The 8,023-nt window shown below is 40.9% G+C and overlaps 1 protein-coding gene and 1 long non-coding RNA gene across 2 annotated transcripts in view; one reads left to right on the forward strand and one right to left on the reverse strand.

Annotated features, from left to right (window-relative positions):
• ZNRD1 (zinc ribbon domain containing 1) overlaps positions 1–150 on the reverse strand; it is a 3,911-nt gene extending 3,761 nt beyond the window's left edge. The window contains exon 1 of the mRNA XM_010848184.1: positions 48–150. The gene's annotated coding sequence lies outside the window, so the exon portion shown is untranslated. The remainder of the gene's footprint in view (positions 1–47) is intronic.
• Positions 151–180: 30 nt separating this feature from the next.
• On the forward strand, positions 181–5,889 carry LOC104994554. Its single transcript, XR_825957.1, has 2 exons — positions 181–275; positions 4,596–5,889. It is a non-coding gene; the product is annotated as an uncharacterized LOC104994554 (long non-coding RNA).
• Positions 5,890–8,023: the final 2,134 nt, after the last annotated feature.

Genomic DNA, 8,023 nt, shown 5'->3' on the forward strand with positions numbered 1-8,023 from the left:
AGAATTCCAAGCCGGGGTCCGGTACTTCGACTTGGGGGCTTGCTTACCTGGGACAGGCGAGAAGGGGAAGCCAACTCCGCGAGCTAGAACGCCGGCTCTACGCGGCAGCGGAGTAGCGAGAGCAGGGCGGGCTAGAGAGCCCCGTCGTTCGGCCTGTCGATTGGCTGTTACGTCATAATTAATCGCAGACTTGGTCCCCGGAGGGAGAGGAACCATTGAAGGAAGGTTGTAGCGCTACCTTCAGGCTGGTTTTGTGACGTTGGATAAGAAAACAGGTGATTGAAGCTGAGCCTCCGGTTGTTTTTCCCCTTTTTACCCAGTTCTGGGAACTACAATTTCCTTTGTTCCTGAGTTGGTTTTTTTTTTTTTTTTAAAAAAAAGCGAAACATTCTGGGAGTTACAGTTCTAGCGCTCCTCGGACCTCGCGATACAAGCAAGGGCGCTCTGCAGAGCACCGCCTGGCTCGAGTGCTGGGCCCTTTGCGACGAAGAATTGATGCTTTTGAACCGTGGTGTTGGAGAAGACTCTTGAGAGTTCCTTAACTGCAAGGAGATCAAACCAGTTAAGCCTAAAGGAAATCAGTCCTGAATATTCACTGGAAGGACTGATGCTGAAGCTGAAACTCCAATACTCTGGCCATCTGATGCGAAGAACTGACTCATTTGAAAAGACCCTGATGCTGGGAAAGATTGAAGGCAGGAGGAGAAGGGAAGAACAGAGGATGAGATGGTTAGATGGCATCACCCACTCGATGGACGTGAGTTTGAGCAAGCTCCGGGAGTTGGTGATGGACAGGGAGGCCTGGCATGCTGCAGTACATGGAGTCGCAAAGAGTCGGACACGACTGAGCGACTGAACTGAGCTGGGCCTTTCGAAGGGGTGAGTCGGCCTCTTATGGGGCATGAAGTGGAAACGGTGAAGGCGGAGGAGGAATGCCTAGTCACTAGGAACGAAAGGAAGCAGGGATGAAGTAGGACACTTTAGGAAGGGGCTCAAGACTTTGGAGGTAGTGGAACAGAAGAGATTGGGACTCCTTCCTCTTTAGATGCCTGTCAGATGAGGGAGGTTAGCATTAGTCAAGGGAGCAGCCTTGTGACGAAGACTGTCGAGGTTTGCTTTCAGTTGCGGACCCCGTTCCACCTTGTCCCCGGCCTCCCATCCGACCAGCTCTACATCATCATTGCATCCATTAGATGGAGAGTTGACATATCCCTGATCTTTTATAAAACATGAGAACAAGTGTCTTAAAAGTCTTGCTGTTTTAATTCATCTGGAACCTACAATTTAAAGTGTAGAATCTTGTCGTCCTGAAGGGACAGCTTCTAGATGAGTTTCCTAGTTCTCTCCCAGCCCATCCACCCCCTCTCAACCTCATATCTGTGCTAAGCTGCTTATGTATGAAAGTTCCAGAGCCATCACTATTTTCTCCTGTTTGAAAGAGAACCAGCTGTGGTCTCTCCTGGAGAGGTTTTGATCCTCTACTCTCTGAAATAATGGAAACAAACTAGTGAGAAGGTTAAAACTCTGACAAAGCTACTAGAAAGTGACAAGCCCCTTAATAATTTGTCTTACAAGGAGAAGTCTGCTGAGCCCATGATGGTAGGCAAGTTTTTATTCTCTCTTCTCTGTGTGTCTGTCTCCTTTAAAAATAGAAATTGAGATTGGTCCAACTTTCCCTTTCAGTATCAGTTCAGTCTCTCAGTCCTGTCCAACTCTCTGCGACACCATGAACCACAGCAGGCCAGGCCTCCCTGTCCATCACCAACTCCCAGAGTCCACCCAAACTCATGTCCATTGAGTCGGTGATGCCATCCAACCATCTCATCCTCTGTCATCCCCTTCTCCTCCTGCCCTCAATCTTTCCCAACATCAGGGTTTTTTCAAATGAGTCAGCTCTTCGCATCAGGTGGCCAAAATATCGGAGTCTCAGCTTCAACATCAATCCTTCCAATGAACACGCAGGACTGATGTCCTTTAGGATGGACTGGTTGGATCTCCTTGCAGTCCAAGGGACTCTCAAGAGTCTTCTCCAACACCACAGTTCAAAAGCATCAATTCTTCGGCCCTCAGCTTTCTTTGTAGTCCAACTCTCACATCCATACATGACTACTGGAAAAACCATAGCCTTGACTAGACGGACCTTTGCTGACAAAGTAATGTCTCTGCTTTTTACTATGCTATTTAGGTTGGTCATAACTTTCCTTCCAAGGAGCAAGCCTCTTAATTTCATGGCTGCATTGACAAAACTCAGTGAATATCCACAATGAGTTGAATACTGTCCTAACGCAGTAAAGTAACTAAGCATTATAAGGCATGTCTCTTTCCCAACAAAAACTCAACAGTCTGTTCCCGTTCATATTTATTAAGCACATATGCCAGTCTTTGAGCTGAAGTTGTGGCTGTCAAGCTAAAAACTGTGTCTCTGACCTTAAGGAATACAAATGAATAATTAGAATGCAGTGAAAGTACACTTACAGGACAAAATGTGAGAGCCCAGGAAAGGCATATACAACAGATATGCCTGTATACTTCAAGGAGGACTATTTATTAAAAAGTCCTACTTATTAAATAGAACTTTAACTATGTATTAAATAGTTCATAAAAAAAACTATAAAAAAGTTTCAATAAAAATATTCAGTATTACGGAGAAATTAAATAGTTTATAAAAAACTATAAAAAAGTTTCAATAAAAAGATTCAGGATTATGGAGAATATAAGAGGATGATGCTCATATTCTGTGGTGAGGATAATCACCAGTTAACAAATCATTAATTTTGAGAACATGGGATTACAGACTCTAATGTTAGGTACTGTGCTAGGTACTGTGTACACAGAAATAAAAGTAAGGTGGTCATATTTTTAAAAATCTCAAGTATATGTAGTCAGGCAAGTAAGAATATGCCCAAGAGGTTAGTGAGATCCAATATTTGCTAGCAGATCCTTTCTAATATGATAGATAGATGTCTATATTTGTAGATAAAAAAGTTATAGCTCCTACTCTATGAGTCTGAATTTCAGCATCAAAATGTTAAAAGTGATACATGGATACAGATATCACAGTGGAAACCAGGATTGATTTTCAAAAGAGTTGTAGAAGTAAAAAATATTATGTTCATAGGGAGGCAAAAATTGCTGTTACATAGAGAAGACTGGGAAGATTTTATGGTCAAGTCTTGACCTGAGGAGGATGGACAACTGCTGTTTATTGAGAACTTACCATATATAAAGCATTGTGCCAGGATCTTTAATTGTCATTTGTTCTTTATAACTCCAAGAGGCAAATTTTTGTCTTATAGTTCCATTTTACAGATGAGGAAACTGATTTAGAGAGAGACTGAGTTACCTACCCTGAGTCACACACCTGGGAAATGGTGGAATTAGGATTCAGGCATAGCCCTGTAAGGCTTCAAAGCCCATGCTGTGTAAACCATAAATGGTATAAATAAAGGCACAGAGATGAGATGCCAGGCATCCTTAGTGGCTTAAATATGACCTCACAGTAAACTCAGATTAGACCAGAGATGACACACAAAAAGTTGGTAGTCCTCACTTGTGTTGCCATCAGCCTGTCCTATAAATAAATCCAGAGTGACCCCAGATTCTCATCCCTAGTGGATCAACAGGGAATAGTCTCAATGGATTTAGGTTGAAGAATGACTGGCAGAATAAGGCAGGCAAGCAGAGAGTGAACAAATAAGAATAGAATTTCAGAACAAAAGATTATAGGGCAGAGATGCTGTATGTGGTGATAGAGGCAGAGAGGGCCCGGCTCAAGAAACTGCACAAAGAGAATGAACTGATAACACCGAAGTCTAGACTCATCCCAGAAGACAAAGGAGGAAGCCGGACTGAGCAGTATGGTGTAAACGTGCTTGGGCAACGCTTCACCAAGGAGCCCGTCTCTTCCCACGCCCGGTCCCTGGTGCAAGATTCAGAATGGTTCATGTTGAGTCCACAGGAGAAGTATGCGTTTAAGTTTATATGACAGGATTACAGTTGGCCCTCTATATCGGAGGTTTCCCTATCCACAGATTCAATTGTGGATGGAAAATAGTCAGGGAAAACAAAATTATGGAAAGTTCCCAAAAGCCAAACTTGAACTTGCCACTTAGTGGCAACTGTTACGTAGTATTTACATTGTATTAACAACTATTTACATTGTAGTAGGTATTATAAGTAATTGAGAGATAATTTAAGGTATATGGGAGGATGTGCCAAGGTTATATGCAGATATAATATCATTTTATATAAGGGATTAGCACATGGATTTTGGTATCTGGAGGAAGCAGGTCCTGGAAATAAGGGACATTGGTGGGGAGGGTGATCCACAAATACTGAGGGATGACTGTATGCTCTTATTTATATGTCCTTATTTTTAAAAGAGTATTCATTACTTGTCACCATAGGAATGTCATGGTTTCTCATCAGAAAATGGCCCTGCTGTAGTCCTACCTATTCCTAGGTGTTTTCTTTCTGAGGGAAATACCTTTGGCCTTAGGCAAAACAATTGGGTTCTTTTGATTCAGTTGATATGAGAGCAAATTTGTTCTGACATCTCCCACCTTCTGTTTTACCTTTGCTCTTTTATCTTACAGATTGGCCTGGGCTAAAGTATCAAAAGACCCTAGGATTGCTGCAGGTCAACAGTCTCCACTGGAGAAAAAAATATTGGTAAATAAATCATCCTAACATCATACCATTTGAAAAGACTAGAAGAAGGAAAGTTAGGTTTAAAATCCTACTGCCACCCAAGTGACACTTTGCTGTAATGTGTCCACACTGGCAAATATTTTCCAGCTAAATCTTTACTTGCAAAACAAAGTATTATTTTCAAAACTACCAACACTATTAAAAAAAAAAGAACCAACTAGTTATTGATTTTGGTGGTAAGAACACCAACTTTGAGAGCTTGCAGGCCCACCTAGGAGTGATGGAAGTAAAATCCCTGTTACTCCAAAGTTAATGAAAGACCATGGTCCTTTCTTCCCCCACCCCCACCCCCACCATGGTACTTTCTTGGTGTCAGTAATGAGATAGGCTCCTGTTTAAGTATGTTCAAAGTAAAAAGATGGTCATATTACAAAATTCTGCACCTCACCTTGACAGAATCTAGGTGGCGTACATACATCAGAAGCAAAACAACTGATAATTCAAAAATATCAAGAGGAGTATGAAATGCTCTGTAGGGAGCAAGGGCTTTCCCTTGACTACTGGCTTGCCAAAGCGGAGTCTTATTATAATAAAAGAATAATGGAAATGGTGAAAGAACAAGAGAAAGGCAGTGAAATCAAGAAGAGATTGGAGGGAAAAACAACCCAAAGCATAGAGAGACAAAAACGGTATTATTTGCTCCCTGAGAGAGAAATGAAACACATAGAAAGGCACATACATCGAGGTGGACGGGTCAGAGAGTTTAAGAGTAAAACATTTAAACAATTACCACCACACTCTAGTGAAATAAAATTTCCCAGAATTGTGCTGGGAGGGCATGGCATCCAGAACACACAGAGAAGAAAGCAGGTAAACGAGAGAGAACAGATGCAGATTAAAGATCACCGGGAACGCATGATTCGAGGGAGAGAACTTGTAAAGCAAAAACTCAAGGAAGGAATCTTGAGAAAAGACCAGAGCCAGCCTCCTATGCATGGGAAGTGTGAGAGCATAAGAAGCATAAAGAAAGAGATAAAAGAGTATGAAAGTGTTATTGCATATCCACTTTTCCAGCCATGCAATAGCAGTCGGATTAAAGTGAATGTTCTGATGGAAAAGTCTCAGAATAGAGAAGAAAATAACACAATTATCAAGCCACTTCAAAGAAGATTCTTAACTATGCCACCCTTTTTGAGAAGTCAAATAGGAAAAATAAAAGATTTGGTGCTTTCATGATTAGATCATGTCTCTTAAATGAACCTTTATTTTTTAAACAGGAGAAAATCAAACAAAAGTTTAATAACATATATACATGAGAGAGACCCAGGAAAATTGAGTAACTCCCTCCCACACACACACACTTTTTTTTTAATGCTAGTTCTCTTTCGTAGGGTTCAGTGACGTTTCTCATTTATACAGAAGTGTCAGATAGTTCTGGAGTTTACAACTAGCTTCGCTATTTTTCATTGCCTTGTGTTTGTTCAAGTTGCTTATCCTTTTTGATGTTCATTCCTAATCTGTAAAGTTGGAAAATAATAGTTCCTAGCATTTATAAGAGGATTTCATTTTTGTGAACCATTAGCATGTATCAGATATTTCATAAATATTGGGTTTTCCATTTGGAAAGACCTGAGTTGGGCAAAGATGGTGAATAAGGAATTGTTCTAATCTGCCTCTTCCATTCTTCCTACCCTCAGCCTCAAAGGCTATCTTGAGATTGCTGTAGGTCACCATGCAGTTTGTTTGTTTTCTATTCATATCTTTATCAGGGAACTGGTAACCAGGCCATAAAAGTCTAACTTATACCATGTAATTTATTTATATGAGAGACTTAATTTTGAGAACCTCCTATGTGCCAGGCATTGTTAGTTACTGAGATGAATTAAGAGAAATCCTTGCTCTTGGCCGGTTTACAGCTAATGGCATAGATCGCTCTACAAACAGATAATCAAATAGGTTTATGACCGAGGTATGTCTAGGTGTGTACAGAGGAGGGACATCTGACCTAGGTGGGCAGAGTGAGGAAGAAGGTCAGAGTATAAAGTGTAGTAACCTCTCATATTTCTGCCAGCTCCATATTTTGTCAGTTTCTATCACCCACTTAAACAAGACCTTCCCAATGTTTGGATTCACTCAGAGGTAACCCATTTCACCTTCTCTCAAATAGATGTCCTTCCAAAAGATGGTAAATTTGGGGTTCAGAATTGGTGAGTAGAGAAGCCGAAAAAGGGAAACTGGATGGCTTAAGGAATATTACACTTAAGTTGTGATCGTCCTGATGCCCACCCTTTTGTATCAGCAGGACACCCTTTACCGCAGATATTGCTAGATCAGCACTGTCCAATAGACCTTTCTGTGGTGATGTAACTCTTCTATAGCTTTGCTCTTCAATACAGTAGCAGTTTCCCACATGTGGCTATTGAGCATTTGAAATGTGGCTAGTGAAACTGAGGGACTGAATTTTTCATTTTATTTCATTTGCATTGATTTAAAATTGCTAAAAAAAAAAAAATTGCTACATGTGGCAAGTGACCACCATGTTGTACAGCATGGTGCTAGATAAATATAACTCCTGTGTTAGACCTCAATCCCACAGTCCAGTTTTTGTCTTTAACAATATTTGCAGGTATAATAGATCACTTACATTAGTATCAGTTTAGTTTCCTTTATATTTGAGATGCTCCTTAATCCCACAAAGAGATTAAAAAATGACTGTAGGCAACTTCTGTGTGGAAATGAGGTGACTGCAGTTGCTTCAGTTGGGCTCAGGAACTAGCCCTCCCCTTGCTCCTTTTGGAACGTGACCAGGACACCTACCAACATCTTATTCCTACCCACCTGATTTGCCTCATGCAGACTTTTTTGTCCTGTTGTTCTCTGGTCTTCCATCCTCATGTCACAGTTTGATTATATACCTTGCAAAAATGTGGATCATCAGTATGGAAGAGACAAAAGACTTAGAAATCCAAATCACTAGGGTAATGATAAACCCTTTGAGTTGAGTGGGATAGAAAAGTAACCTGATGCATAGCTGTTGGTAATTGTTTACCATGAAGATATTCACTGCTGGACCATCCTTTTGACCTGTAGGTAAGTAAGTAAGTGTTAGTCGCTCAGTCGTGCCTGACTCTTTGTGATCCCATGGACTGTACTCAAATCTCTCCCCTCTAAATAAGCTTCTATGTGCAGGAATTCCCTAGCATTTCAGTAGTTAAGACTTGGCACTGTCACTGCTGAGGTCCTGGTCAGGGAACTAAAATCCCAAAAGCTGAGTGGCACCACCAAAAAAAATTTTTAGTTAAAAATGTAAAAAAAGAATACATAAGCTACTATGGTATTTATTTGCACTCTTTCATAGTGAAGTCTCTTAGAA

The sequence above is a fragment of the Bison bison genome, unplaced genomic scaffold (assembly GCF_000754665.1).
Source record: "Bison bison bison isolate TAMUID 2011002044 unplaced genomic scaffold, Bison_UMD1.0 scf7180017864260, whole genome shotgun sequence".
Taxonomy (NCBI): Eukaryota; Metazoa; Chordata; class Mammalia; order Artiodactyla; family Bovidae; genus Bison; species Bison bison.